This window comes from Hevea brasiliensis, chromosome 10, assembly GCF_030052815.1.
Source record: "Hevea brasiliensis isolate MT/VB/25A 57/8 chromosome 10, ASM3005281v1, whole genome shotgun sequence".
Lineage (NCBI taxonomy): Eukaryota > Viridiplantae > Streptophyta > Magnoliopsida > Malpighiales > Euphorbiaceae > Hevea > Hevea brasiliensis.
Genome location: NC_079502.1, coordinates 24,423 through 39,757, shown reverse-complemented (window position 1 = coordinate 39,757; position 15,335 = coordinate 24,423). Strand labels below are relative to the sequence as shown.

At 33.1% G+C, this 15,335-nt stretch overlaps 1 pseudogene; it reads left to right on the top strand.

The window, feature by feature from the left end:
* The first annotated feature begins 2,158 nt into the window (after window positions 1–2,158).
* LOC110658734 (UDP-glucose:glycoprotein glucosyltransferase-like) lies at window positions 2,159–14,093 on the top strand (annotated as a pseudogene).
* The last annotated feature ends 1,242 nt before the right edge of the window (window positions 14,094–15,335 follow it).

The following is a 15,335-nucleotide window of genomic DNA, read 5'->3' as shown; positions in this document are numbered from 1 at the left end:
ATATACAAAATAAAAAATATTAAATTTAACCGTAATGATTTTTACTGTTAATTATATAAAATTTATTTTTATATATTTATAATAATAATATATAAATTATTATTATAAAATCATGATTATCGATATTTTATAATAAATTTATGGTTGCTGAAAAAAAAAATTCCTTCTTTTTACTCTCTACAATTCTTAAAGATCTTTCATTAAATACTATAAAATTTGAGTATATTTTTGCTTCACCAAGCGTTGCAAGATCAACTTTATGTAGTTTTTAGAAACAATATTTTTCCTATTGTGCCCTTATGCTTTGGTTTAACTTATAAATTGATAAACTTTATTTATAAAAAAAAAATTATAGATAAATAAATATTTAATTTAATTTATAAATTAAAAAATATTTTAAAAAATAAAAAAATTATAAATAAAATATCTTTATTTATAACTTATTTGTTTATCTCAAAATTATATTTTGATCAGGTAAAAAATTATATTATCTTAATAATTTTTAAAATATCAATACTATTCTCATTTTAATAATCATAACATGTATTCTTTTTAATCATTTTGATAAATTAAATTACTTTTAACCATCTTTTAATTAAAGAGTTAAACTGTTTAAAAGTTAATTTTAAATAATTTTATAAAATAATTAATTACTTATTTTTAAATTAAATTATAAATTATAAAATACATTTTAAATTAAAAGTTAAAAATAAATGGTCAAACAAAACACCTTCTAAAAATATTAAAATAACAAAATATTTTTTTTTCAAATTATTTTTTCTAACAATATTTAAACTAATATTTTTTTCCTGAAAAAAAATTTATCCCTTAAAATATACATCATGTTGTTTTAAGCCGATATATACTTTTTCACTGCATAAATTTATTATGATTAATTTATTATTTTTTGTAGGTATTTTGTGTTTAATAATTAAGCTGATATATGCTTATTCATTGCATAAATTTAAATTAAAAAAATAAAATTAAGTTAATAATGTTATGAATATTGTTTATAAAATGAGTCAACATGATTTTTTTTTTAATGGAATCATGGCATCACAAGAAATTATGTTTGCTAGATATAATTAAGGTTTAATGATTAAAAAAAAATCATAAACTTTATATACACAAATTTTCCAATTATTTAGAACTATAATGGGTTTATAAATATTGTAGGCCTTCATAGATTTTTTTTTTATATTTTTGAAATATTAATTAAAACTATATTTCCATAAAAATTAATCATAAATTTAAGTTAAGGGTATAGAATTTCATTACAAATTTTGTAAATTTACAATTCCACACACATATAATTATAAAAAACACAAATAAATAATTAAAAATCAATAAAAAAATTTTACCAATTTTTTTCATTTATTTACGTTAAATTTTAAAGCTTAATAAAATCCCACAAATAAAATTATCATTTTGGAATAAAATATAAAATAATAAAATATAATGGATTTATACATAGAAAACCTATTTGAAATTTGATTCTTCAATTTATCAAAATAGGAACAATAAGACTTGACAATAATGAAAAGCTTTGTACCATTCAGTATGATGGGCTGGATAAGGTTTTAATGTTTTAATTGTAATGAAAAATTATTTGAATTTGGCTGGCTTATTAAATTAATATTTATTCATTTACATAAATATTAAATTAATTTTTCAAGATTTATGAAAATTTATATACTCGATATAAATAATTACCCGAATACTAGAATTTTACAAAATGCCAGAATGTGCATAGACTCTTAGACTCAACCAACCACAGTTAGCTTGGAATCGCTGGGTTAGCGTCAATCAAAAGGTTAAAGCTGAATTGGCCCTTAAATCTCAAGGGTTTAATTTTGATTTTGATTCAATTCAATTTGGTTTAAATTCAATGGTTCGGTTTTTCTTTTAATTTTAAATGAAAAAACTGATTTTACATACAATCAAACCGAATAGTTTCAATATAATTTCGCTCTAATTCATTTATGATTTAAATTAAATACCAATTTAACCAATTTCAATCTGATTTAAAAATGATTCAGTTTCTATTCTGATCCGCCCATGGCCGGGTCAAAATTTTTTCTTACGTTAAAACCTTCTCCATTAAGTGGCCGCGGGACTACAGAACTCAATTTACTAAAATGCCCTAATCTTCCAACAAAAAGACCAAAAAGCCTTTATTAGTTAGTCTTCCCTCTCGCTTGAAGTCTCCTCCTCCACTGATCTCTCTTTCACTCACTAGCTCAAATAACTCCTCCTTCAATTGCCAATTTGCCTCCCGATAATCTTTTGTATCAATGCTGGATCTTGAAGATATTTTACCCGTTCCTATCTAACCAATGGGGGCCCGTTTTAGATCCTGTTCTTGTGTTTTGATCATTCTGCTTTGTGTGTGCTTTTCTGGGATTGTTTCCGTTTGTGGAGAGAGTAGAAGACCCAAAAACGTGCAGGTTGCTGTTCGTGCTAAGTGGGAGAGTACTTCTGTTCTATTGGAAGCTGGGTATGCTCCATTGTTTTTATAAAAGTCTTAGGTAGCCCTTATGTTTATTTATGGTTTTTGACTTATTTTTTATTCTTCTGGATAATTTGTTATTGGAGTATTCCTTGGTGCATGGTGTTTGCGGATGATATTGTTCTGATAGATGAGGGAGAATAGGAATATAGAAGGAAGACTGGAGTTTTCTTGAGTAGAACTTTTAAGTAAAGAGTTTTAAGTTAAGTAGAACGTGCAATACGTGCATTGTAAAGTTCGGTGAACCTGGCGGTGATAGGGAAGGAGTTAGTTTGAATGGGTGGTCTAAATACTTTAAATATCTTTTCGATCTTCACTCTTTCATGGGGATGTGGAGGAGGATGTTAGTCATAGGATTAAAGCGGGATGGTTGAAGTGGAGATGCAAACGAGTTTTATGTGATCGTAAGATTCCCAATAAATTAAAAGGAAAATTTTACTGCATGCACACCATACAGTTCAATATGGTAACATGTTGAGAGTTTGAAAGAGTTGATGCATCTAAGATAAGAGTTGCAGAGATGAGAATGTTAAGGTGGATGAGTGGCCATACTAGACTAGATAAAGTCCGTAATGAGAGTATCAGAGAAAAGGTAGGAGATAAGTTGAGAGAAGGGAGATTGAGGTGGTTTGGTCATGTGAAGCGTAGACATACGGAGGCTCCAGTTAGACAAGTAGAGCACATTAGGTTAGAGGATAGAAAGAAAAAAAGGGGTAGACCTAAATTAACATGGAGGAGAGTAGTACAACATGACTTAGAAGCATTACACATTTCTGAGGATTTAACCCAAAATCGTTCAGAGTGGAAAAAGCGAATCCATATAGCCGACCCTAAATTTTTGGAATAAAGGCTTAGTTGAGTTGAGTTGAGTTGAGTTGATATCTGTCAGTATTTGATGAATTTGGAATTGGGTTGTTGTCTGTTGGCTATTTTAGTGTTGAATTGGTTGTTTTCGTGAGTATTTCATTTAATGTGTTGTGTAGGAATTTGCAATCCCAATTTTCCTTGTTTTATTCTTTACAAGTTGTAAAATCTACGTTTGTAGTAGCTTCATTTCATTGAGGCAGAAGTGGAATGAATGAGCTGTTGTTTGCCTTATAAGAAGAATGGTTAAAATGAAAATAAATAATAGAACTATAGGATTTCAACACCATGAATTTTCTTTATGATTGAACGCAACGGAAAGGAATCAACTTTAGCTGTTGAATCTGTACTGCAAGGTTCAAGTTCTTTGACTCCTTTTAGCTCACATGATTCAATGAGTAGTTTGATTGGCATGAAGTACCTGAGTCTCTAGTTATATCTGAATTATGAGGAGCATTGTTTTCCTTTAATTTAGAATAATTATCTTGTCCAAGGTAATTTCTCTGACATTTTAGATTCTTTATCTGATAAGTGGTAGGGTTGCTTGAATATATCGTGTGTTCTTGAGCCTTTCAATTTTGTTTTAAAGTTTATTTTAGTTAACTTTTTAATTCTATTAAATCCATTTTGCTAAATTTGTAAACTGTTCTTCTCATACATTAAAATTTATCTAATTTCTTGGTGTAGTCGATTACTATTAACTTCTATATACTGTTTGCTAATACTGTTAATTTTCCAATAAAGAAATCTTCTCTACCCAAAGTTTGTAGAGTGCTCTTCCCACGCCCTAATATTATTTTATTTTATCTCTCGGTACAGTGAATTACTATCAAAGGAATGGAAAGACCTTTATTGGGAGTTCATTGAGGTCTGGCTCCGGTCAGAGGAGGATGAATCTGACTCTCATACAGCAAGAGATTGCCTCAAAAGAATCATTAAACATGGAAGGTCACTTTTAAGTGATCCATTGGCCTCACTATTTGAGTTCTTTCTTATTCTGAGATCAGCATCCCCAAGATTGGTGCTTTACCGACGATTAGCAGAGGAGTCTCTTTCTTCTTTCCCACTTTCTGATGATAGTATTTCAAACAATGGTAGTGGAGGAATTGCAGAAATAACTGAGAAAAATGAAAGTAAAAGGTCAGATCCTTTGCTTGTTGGTGTAAATCCTAAGAGCCCTGGTGGAAAATGTTGCTGGGTGGATACTGGTGGAGCATTGTTCTTTGATGTTGCAGAGTTGCTATTGTGGCTTCACAACCCTCCTAAACTGTAAGTATTACTCTGTCATCTTTTTCCAGGCTTTAACCATCTTTTTTGAATTTGATAATACTTACTGTAGTCTCAAGTTCTCTTGATTATATTTATTTATTTCTTGGTTGGCAGTGCAGGAGACTCATTTCATCAGCCAGAACTATTTGATTTTGATCACATCCATTTTGATTCTCATACTAGAAGCCCAGTTGCTATACTGTATGGAGCTCTGATTGTTTTAGAAAATTTCATGTCACACTGGTTGAAGCTGCCAGACAGGTCTATTGCCTCTGTTATAGAATATTTTTAATATCTTTTTGTATTACCTGTGTTATAGAATATCTCTAATATCTTTTTATATTTACATATTCCATTTTCATTGGGCTTGGTTATAACTGATCTGATGCTGTTAAATTGATACTTATATAATTGGAATGATTTCTTTGTACGTGATTTCACTACAAAAGAGAATAGTGTTGGTCCTTTGATTTGGAGGAGAGTGATGTGGGAAGGGTTTGTATTACCGATTACTGGAGAACTTGGACGCTCTCAAATCTCAGTGGACTATTTCCCATTTATCTAATGGCGTAATCTTTCACAATTTGAAATGCAACAAATATAGTCCATATAAAATTTTATAAAGCAAATATTATGTTAGCCATTTGTGAGCCAACATTGAACTTTTGCCATTAAACTGGGGGGAATATTGACGCAGTGTAAAGCTCAAATAGAAACACATTCCAAGCACAAGAGTGAAAAATAGAGAAAATTCTCTGTAGTATTTTTATTGATAACCATCTGTCTCCTCCACTTGGGAAAAACTCGACCTCGAGGTTGAATCATTAGGAGGATACAAAGGCTCATCCATGGAGTGGTATGGATACAAATTAACTACATTGAAAGTTAGCAAAATTCCCAAGCTATCCCGTTAATCAACAACATATGCATTATCATTAATTCGTTTGACAATTTCATAAGGTCCATATTTCTTCGGTTGGAGCTTGCTATAAGAATCCACGGGAAACCTTTCATGCCTTAGGAACACCATCGCCTTGTCACCCACCTCAAACACTTGCTTTTGCTTGTGTTTATCAACAGCTTCTTTGTACTTCTTGTTAGCCTCTTCCAGCTTCAATTTTATCTCTTTGTGCACCTCAACTACTTGTTCCGCCATGTGCTTGGTGCTACACTTTCCATCTTCTTTAGGCAATTTGACCAAATCAAGAGCATGTTGAGGCACTTTTGTGTATACCACTAAAAATGGAGACCTTCAAATAGCGCTACGAATGGCACTATTGTAGGAAAATTCAGCTTGGGACAAAGCCACATCCTATCGCTTGGGTTTATCTCCACAAATGCTTCGAATTAGATTTTCCAATGTGCGATTGACCACTTCAGTTTGGCCATTACTTTGAGGATGTGGTGTACTATTGAAATTAAAAAATGAATTAAAAAGTTTCCACAAGGTCCTCCAAAAGTGTCTCAAGAACTTACTATCTCGATCTGAAGTGATTGACTTAGGCACCCATACAAACGAACCACTTCCTTGAAGAACAACTTAGCAACATGAATTGCATCGAAAGTCTTTTTATAAGGAATAAAATGTGCCATCTTGAAAAATCTATCAACAACCACAAACACCGAATCCTCTTCCCTTTGTGTTCTTGGCAATCCCAACACAAAATCCATGGGCAAATTTTCCCAAATATTTTCAAGTATCAATAAAAATACTACAAAGAATTTTCTCTATTTTTCACTCTTGTGCATGGAGTGTGTTTCTATTTGAACTTTACACTGCGTCAAATATCCAGGACTGCCCTTGTGCATGAGTGCTACAAAAAAGATTTGGCAGTTTCTGCTTTCAGTGAATTATTTATTTTGCAATCCCATGATTACTCATAAATTATTTTTCTTTGAATGCTATAAATAATCATGTTGCTGTGTTTTCATTAATATTTAGTTTTGCATGGAAAATCATGGCTCGTGTTGTTGATCAATGTATAATTCCTTAAAATTTGGAATACATAAAGTCTGGGCATAGTTGCAGAGAACAGTAAAAGATAGGTTTGCTTTGCAGGGTGCATATTCTTCCTGCAAATAGCTTGCTTGTGCTTAGTAGCTCACAGTTTCTCTGAAATGGTTAGGAGCATATTTACTTTACCTTTCTCTCTGCTTAAATTATTGACAAGTTACTTATCAATATCTGTTGTAGTTTCTGGTATTTTTGGGTTTTGAGGCTTTGAGCATCTGTTCTTCCTACAGTTTTTAGCTAAAATCCTTAATATTTCTAATGCAATCAACGGTTAACTCTGAAGTTTTGAGCTTCTGAAATATAAAATGCTGCTAGTAGTTGAAATTTTATTCTGAAAAATCATGAACATCATGATAAATACTATTTTGTGCAGCTTGTCTCCATATTTATGGCATTTATCTCCTGCCATTTTTCACGACGTGTGCATCTGTTTTTCTTTTATTATTTGCTGATAATTTCTATCAAAATTTCCAGGGGAGGGTAAAATATGTAGTTAGACCTGCTTTACCCTCTGGCTGTGAAGAAAAAGCTGGCAATTGTGGTGCTATTGGTGCCAAAGACTCCTTAAATTTGGGCGGTTATGGTGTTGAACTTGCATTGAAGAATATGGAATATAAGGCTATGGATGACAGCTCAATTAAGAAAGGTAAGAATACCGACTTATATTGTGTGTACTGTAATTTGTATCCTGGTCCAACTCTGGAATAGAAGTGTCATTCTTTTCAAGCCAAGCCAATATTGTTGTTATCTCCTTTTAGGCGTGATGCGTGCTTGGGTTGCACCCTAGTAAGCATTTCATCATAAAAACCTTGTTAGCTTTCTTCATTGATTTCATTGGTAACAGCAATTTTGCAATATCTGTCTGTAACTATTATTGTCACTATTCTATTGGTGTGTGAGTGTATTTAAAAGTAAAGTAGGTAAGAGAAAGGGCACAACAATTTCCTATATGTAAACAGGAACAACAAAAAAGAGCGTGCATCAAACTTAGTCCTAAGAAAGAGAAAGACTGAAGATGGCAAAAGCTAAGAAATCATCATAAAAAATTTTAATTGATCTGTTGCAGTACATTTTTTCTCCTTGAATTTCTGTAAAGTTCTGCCATGACAATATTTGTTGCATGCTTTCACTAAACATGCATAGACTGCTCCCTAGACTACCTACTGGTCCGTAAATCTGTAACTAAGTTCCTGCTAGTGCTAGATAGAAGATCAACTATAAACAGGGAAAAACTGTTACACAAGACAGTGGACAACAAAAAAGAGATTGCATTTCATGGTTACAGCAATTGTACAGTAAATGATCCATAAATGTCTGCTTCCTGTTTGCACATAAATACATACTAACCACAATTTATTCTTCTTTTTTCTAAGTTTGTAGCTGCAATAAAGAATTCTTTAACATCTATCCATATAAAGAAAATGATATTTTAACAAATAAAATACTAACATAGAAGAGTTCTTATTCATCAAGTGTCATTTGTGAGAACTGAGACGCCTATCTGGAAGCAGCTTTTCAGAGAAGCAGAGCTTCCTTGGAGTTAAATTTGAGCACCATTAACTGTGACAAAAAAATTCTCTCATCAAAATGTTCTAAAAAAGTTAGTGGTGAATATTTTTTTCAACTTCTAGCTTATTCTTTGATTGGCAGTTCTATAGTTGCCACAGTACCACTGTTGGTTACTATTAAGTGCGAGTATGGAAATCTTTCTTAATTTTTCTTTCTATAATAAATTTCACTTCATTGCCTATCTTTTAAGGCACATTGCTATAGAGTGTTCCTACACGATACCTACTCCACACACCTGTCTATGAAGTGGCACATTGCTTCTCCAGACGTTGACTAAGACCTTCCATCCATTTACCTTTTTCTACACTCATTACCTTTCAAAAACTTTCATTTTCTGCTGGACACCTTCAAGTGGCCACTTATCTAACCTAATTAAATATTCTGAATTTGCATTTTCCAAGTTTGCTGATGTTAGATGGATGCCTCTGGCTATTTCCATTTTAATTTATAAATCCAAGTACCTGAGTTGGTGATGATGGATAGCTTACCTTTGTGGCATATTCATCAGCTATTCATTCTGGTATGGTTGAATATTATTAAAGTTTTCATTGCCCTTTGCGTTTTTGGTACAAACATTCTACTTGGTTTTCGTGTTTTAGCACTCTGTTATTGAAAGATAGTTTTCTTAAAAATCAGGTTTGACTTGCAGGTGTCACTTTGGAAGATCCATGGACTGAAGATCTTGGCCAAGAAGTTAGAGGGTTCATTTTTTCCAAAATACTGGTTTGTTATCCTTAAAAGTTGCTTGTACCATGTTTTATATGTTTTTTTACTCATTTGTTACAAGTCTTGCAGCTTTGCAGAATAGATATTTATTGTAAGTTTGCAAACTCATTTGTTAAAAGTTACTAATACCATGCAATTTTTATTTATTAATTGTAAGTTTGCAAAATGAAATAAAGGAATAGATGTTCAAGAAGTTGACTAAAATTTAAAAATTCAACTAACATAAGCATAAATAAATCAAATAAAGACATTGAATCATAGTTTACATTTGTCACTATGAATTAACTTAAATAACTAGCACACAACATGAAATTTAAGTTGAAATCAAGCTAAGAAAACTGAGCCCTTCTATGTGGTAAAGTTTTGAGGGATTAGAGTTGAAGAATACTAAAAAAACATGAGAATGGTGACTGGAGAAGTAGGGGTTGTAGAAAAAGAAAGCTGGAAAGGGAAGCCTTAACAAGGGCCCCTTTGATATTGGTAATGGTCATTACCCATGCAAAAGTTTCTGCCTATTGTACATAGGCTATAATGGTGTCGAGGTATTCAAAATATTTACTGTTCTTTGAAATCTTGGTGTGAGGTTTTGCCAAATTCTAGGTGAACTTTCCCAAAAAAGGGGCAAAAAGGAACAGGATAGTATTAGTGAAATATGGATACCAAAAGCAAATGCAACAATTTGGTCCCACATTTCATTTTGAAGGTACCTTTTTTTTTTTATTTGTAGTTAGTCATTTAATGGAAATTATAGAAGTATTTGAGATTGAATGTAGCATAAAAAAGTTATTAAAAATTATTATTGTTGATATTCTTGGTCTTTTAATTGGTTTTGAAAAGGCCGGTTGCTCATTTTTGTGTGAAATTCCTTTGTGCTTTGGAGTATATAGCTCATTTATTTATTTATTGCTCAATATTAGGTGATTATTTTCCCTGCAAGTTTACTTGAAACTTTTAGCCACAGAAAAGGGAAAATTTGTGATTTGAGGGGACCAAACTGTGGGGACTTTTTATAATAATGAAAATGTTATTATGGAATAAAAAACATGAGATGATTTTACGTATTGGGGAATTCTTTTAAAATGTTTGTTAGAAGAGTGAGTGAGATGATGTTTTTCATGGACTTATTCCCTTAGTTTGTGGTTTGTTGCACTAGGTCACCATGACTGCCATGTCTTTATCCATATGATCTCTTATTTTGTTTTATTTTTGTTTTGCTTATCTTAAAATTAGATATTAGAGTGAGTTTGACATGAGTTACTTTGCAAGAAGACTATATTTTTCCTAAAAAGTTCCTCTATTATCCTTCTTAAAATATATATATATATATTATTTTTCTTTTGGTCAAAAATCAATGCTGTGTTTATGCCTAAAGATATGTTGTTACTTGTGAAAGCTCTTTGTCAAAGTGGCTAATGTTTCATATTCAATGACCCACATGCAGGAACGTAAACCTGAGCTTACCTCTGAGATAATGGCTTTCCGAGACTATTTACTTTCGTCAACAATATCTGATACGCTTGATGTTTGGCAACTAAAAGGTAAACAAATGCATGTCTCAAATGTTTTCCTTTTGAACAGATTTAGGACATCAAATGGCACAAAGAATAGTACATGCCTCTGATCCTTTGCAGTCAATGCAGGAAATCAATCAGAATTTTCCTAGTGTAGTTTCTTCTTTGTCTCGCATGAAGGTATATATCATTTTGCATGGACTTGCTTTTAATAAATATAAAATAACCGTTGATAATATTGAATTTATACTTTAAAGAAAATTACTTTTGGTTGTTCTGATGAAACTGCTTGAATATTGACTTTTTGCAGCTCAGCGATTCGGTTAAAGATGAAATAACAGCAAACCAGTGAATGATTCCTCCTGGAAAGTCCTTAATGGCTCTGAATGGTGCTTTAATCAATATTGAGGATATTGACCTTTATCTGTAATGCTTCAGCCCGTATTAGAGTTGCCCTCCTTTTTTCATGAAGATCTTGCCATTATGAATTCTTGAATTCTTTATCTTTTTTCCATCTAAATCTTAAGTTCTGACAGCTATTGCTCAATATCAAACTTGAATACTTTTGAACTACTGCAACTTTCAAACTTGAGGACTTGGCTTCTTATGTTAATGAAACATGAGCTATTTGATTTTATTTTCCCTCTCTGTTTTCTTCACCTCTCTAAATCAGATTCTATAATATTAGTTACACAGTTAGTGAGTATGCTTTATTCTTGTTTAATGCCAATTAATAGCATACTCTTCTCTAGCCTTAAGGCTCATGCTTTTGATATCTGATTGTTTTTCTTAGTCGATAGTTTAATATTGATGGAGATATAAAACTATTCTTGGAGCCATCACCTACAAGCTTAAGCTTTTAGGTTGAATGGTTCCTTGACATGGTATCAAAGCCTCTCAAACCAAAAAGTTTAGAATTTGAATCTTGGTCACCCCTATTTATTAGCTGATATTTCAGCATAAGGTAAAAATAGGCCTGTGCTTGTTTACGCTTCAAGCCAAGTAGGCTTTCGTGTGCGGGGGGTGTGATAGAGATATAAAACTATTCTCGGAGTCCTCACCTACAAGCTTAAGCTTTTAGGCTGAGTGGTTCCTTGACAAATATGCATCTGTAATTTTCAACAAAATAGTTGTTTGTGTATGTGCTGCACTTCACTATCCATGATGTAGGGTAATTTCGTTTTTGTGTGATTACTTTTCATAACTGCAAGGGAAGGGAGAAAGTGAAATAAGAAATAAATGCCATTTCTAAGTAATGCTGCTGAATAGTATTTTTCTGGCACTCTTTTATTAAAAATTGAGGCTGACATGACTTAGGAATTTCAAGTTAATTGATTGATTCCATACTTTTAGTTGATTAGTCATCATCACTATCTTTTGTTTTTGTTTTAGCAATTATTCAGATTTAATATGTATCACTGTAAGAGTTTCGTCTTTCAACCCGGAGCAGAGGTTGATAACTAGCTTAAACCCGTTTCAAAAGTTTAGAAAGATGAATTCTGAGAGACAAAATCTTTAGCTCAGTTGGCTTAGAGATTCATGTCAACTTTACTGAGTTGAATTTCTTGGCCCCTAAAAGTGCATCCTCGATCCTCATGCTTAGTTTGCTATGTATCATCAGTTGTTAATTGTTATATAGATATACCATATGGTTAATAGATAAGGGCAACATAAATGATCCTAAGGGCTGTTTGCACTTTGCCCTTTCTATGTGCCAGATGTTCTGTTTCACTTGTATATAAATTCAACCACCATTTTATTGTCTGGCATTAACACTTCTTTGTTCTGTCATTTGGATTTCTTCAGCAACATTACTTCAGTACTTTGTAACTATTTGCTTTCATGTTATTCCTTTTTAGGTTGATAGACATAGTCCAGCAGGAGCTGTTATTGGCCAATCAGTTTTCAAAACTGAAGGTGAACGTTACTAAATCTCTTGTTAGTTGGAGCAGTTATATAGAGTGAGTAAAGAAGGCAATGACAACTGTTGGAGTAGGAGGAAAAAAGGAAAAAGAAAACACAAAGTCCATCAAATCTCAATTCAAATTCAGTCTCCTCAGTAACATACTAGGATAACCTTATCTCAGCACCAGCCCATTACAAAATAGGGAAAGAAAATGTATAATTGGAATATGAAACCTCCTAATTAGTAAAAATTATTTTGCCAATGATACTAAATTTAAGTCAATTAAGCCCTAGTCCCAATTTAATTTGAATCTGCTTTATGGACCTTTTTCTTCCATCTTTAGAAAGGTCTAATGCTGCATAATTCTTATTCATTATTCCACTTCACATCATTCAAGGTCTAGCCCTTGTCATCTTCTGCCAAATATGTTGATTAATATGGCATCTTAATTAACTAGGAAATCTCCAAACATATCTAGTTTCCCAAAATAAGAAATCTTAATCCAATAATTAAAATGTGAGATAATGAGCACCTAGATGAAATATAAATTTATTTATTTTATATGTATATATACACACATGTTGTACTATATAGGAACAATTCTGTACAAGAAGGGGAAAAAAGAAACGAGATAGTTGGAAAAGAAGTTTAGCAATGTAATTGTGCTTGAAATTGGCCTAAATTTTTTGTGTCAATAAAATATCTCACATAATGTCCTTCAAATTGCTGCAAAAATAAGTAAAGCATTAAGTGTGAGGATGCTGTATGCTTCTACTTAATTACTTATCCTTCCAAATAATGATGGCCAAAAAAGTCTCCAACTTTTGCATCAAGTGCTGGGGTTGTTTGGCATGGAAACTGTAGATGATGACATCTAATGAAACAACCAAATCTTACTCATTGTACTCATTTATGTGAAAAAAAAGAAGCTGAAGACTTCAAGCAAATAATTATTGATGCTTACCTTGTAATATTCTAGGATGGATTAATATGTCAAAATGGACTTTGGTTTCTTATAGTTAACTTCAATATTGTCCTGAATTATATTGAAGATTTGGTGCTGTGCTGCTAATCTTTTAGGTTCCTCATAGTGCAATTAGGAAACTTTTGTCAACGGTGTCTCCTCTTGAGTCAGATATGTTCCCTGTTGATTTTCGATCACTTCATGTTCACTATCTCAATAACTTGGAGGAGGATGCTATGTATAAGCAATGGTGGAGCAATATAAATGAGGTAGGTTTCTTTTCTCCGCAAAATTTGCCCCCTTGAGGCTGGTGGTTTAGTTAGTCCAAATTCCTTGAAAATTTGCCTCCTGTAATTCTTTGTACAGATTTTGATGCCTGTCTTCCCTGGGCAACTACGCTACATCCGCAAGAACTTGTTCCATGCAGTTTATGTTGTTGATCCAGCCACCAGTTATGGTCTTGAGGCAAGTGATTTTCTTTCACTCCCTTCCCCCTTCCATTCCCTGCCATCAATAACTACCACTCGACCATGTTACTTCTGTCAAAATTTTTATAATTTTTGTTCTTGTAAGCCTGCAGTCCATCAAAAGGATTATATCATTGTATGAGAACAACTTTCCAATGCGATTTGGGTTGATTCTGTACTCTTCGAATTTCATCAAGAAAATTGAAGTGGGTGGTGGTGATCTCCATGCACGACTGTCACAGTCGTCAAGCTCATTTCGTTATCGCAATCTAAATGCTTGGCCATCACAATTGCTTAGATTTCCCACAAATGTCTTAGAACTCTAAGTGACACCACTATCCTCACAATTGTGATCCCAAGATCATTCGTTTGCCCATAACTCAATGTCACTTGACAAGTGTTTCATCATCTCTATGTATTCTCACTTCATAGGTATTCAAGGTGGCCTCAAGCTCTATTGGCACACCCAATTCATCGTGGAGTCATTACCCTCTCCTCAAAAGATTATATCTAATAAGGCGTGCAGCCCTCCCACACGTGGTATCAGCACTTTTATCTTAATGTGGCTCTCATCACCACCATCTCATATTTTAAGATTGTTTTGACAAGCTTTTTCTCATATAAGCTACCACATCCGCATTATGACCTAGTTACCAGTACTAGGCATCCGAAACTTTGAGTTTTATATGAATATTCGGGCTACCGTTTGCCAATGCAACTTTATAGTGCTTACACGCACAATTGGGCGTTCGCCCTTTCTCGTGTTACCACAAGCCAACTCGTTACCTCTGAAATTGGATCTTGGGTTCTATATCCTTTCTAAGCTTATCGTAAGCCATATCAATTTCTACGCAACATGATTTGGGATCCACCTGTCCCTTTTTCAAATTTATGTTGTAGCTGATTTTACTTCAACAGCTCTTAGCATCTATCACCTCGTAGTTAAATGGGATTCAATAGAATCCATGCATAATCCGAACTTGCCATCAATGGCATGCAACGACAGTCTCGTCTCAAGTTGCACTCTAGCAACAATTCCACTTTCTATGTTATCCATAGAATAGCAACATTCTTATTTCAAGGGACTCAATATATTTCTCATCCTTCATTTGAAGGTTATAGCAGCCAACCTCAATGGTTATTCTCCAGGGGAGAAAACAACCGTCTCAATATCAATTAAAGGTATACCAACCCATAATTCCGAAGGTTCTCATAACCATGAAGCTATCTCGAATTTCCCATCTCTTTACCCAACTAGGGTACGACACCATCTCGGAGAGATAAGCCATCGGTTTCTTAATCTCTTGGGGATAGCACACCCCATATCTCGAAAGACTTCCACAGTCTATTAACACTTCGCAATCGTCTTATCAATCCTTGGGGCTTACTCGTCCCCACACATCTCGAAGACTTTCACAGTCTTTTAAGCAATCCCGAGTATTATATCTCATCACCCGACAAGGGTCATTCACCATCTCAATGGCTTTAGGGCTACCATTTGCCCCATATTTTCTAATGTTTTCTCAATATCGATCG